The sequence below is a fragment of the Penaeus monodon genome, chromosome 30 (assembly GCF_015228065.2).
Source record: "Penaeus monodon isolate SGIC_2016 chromosome 30, NSTDA_Pmon_1, whole genome shotgun sequence".
NCBI lineage: Eukaryota > Metazoa > Arthropoda > Malacostraca > Decapoda > Penaeidae > Penaeus > Penaeus monodon.
This window is the reverse complement of record NC_051415.1, coordinates 34,041,723-34,042,321: the sequence shown is the minus strand read 5'-3', so window position 1 is coordinate 34,042,321 and position 599 is coordinate 34,041,723. Positions and strand designations below refer to the sequence as shown.

Below are 599 nucleotides of genomic sequence, written 5' to 3'. Positions count from 1 at the left end.
TGCTATTAATAGTCCAATGACTAAAAGTTTGAATTAATGATGTTAAACAAAGGTGATGGCTGGTCCCATATTTTTACCAAAATTTTACCAGAATCTGGTCTTCAGTGTCATTTGAATTAAATTTGATAACTAGTTTTGACGGAAATCATCTTTGAGGTGCGCGGAGCTGCTAAGTCAAATGCGAATCCCAGAAATACGAGTTAAACCTTAATGACATCGCAGCTGGTGATAGGCCGCGGCTGCTACTACGTCTCATGCAGAACCAACCAAAATTTTCTCAGATTTGCTTGATTCTTCAAACTAAATTTATCATAAGAATGAAAAAGATGTGGCGGAGAAGGCAAACTCTGGCGGGGAATCAAGTGAACCGAGCCAAACAATCTAGATGATTCAGCTGTACTTAGGGAAACTAATATGATGCCTATGGTTTGGCCCGACTTATGAAAGGAGGGGCAAGAGTGAATGGATGAATAAGTGAATGGGGGAAAAATTAAATAAATGAAAGGGATAATAAGAGTTCTTGAATTGGAATGAGAGAAAGAGAGAGAGAAAATCACGAGGAAAATAAAAAAACAGGGAATAAATGAACAAATAAATGA

The 599-nt window shown here is 37.4% G+C and overlaps 1 protein-coding gene across 2 annotated transcripts in view; it reads right to left on the bottom strand.

Annotated features, from left to right (window-relative positions):
- LOC119592737 (transmembrane protein 223-like) overlaps positions 1–599 on the bottom strand; it is a 4,458-nt gene that overhangs the window by 890 nt on the left and 2,969 nt on the right. The window lies entirely within an intron of this gene.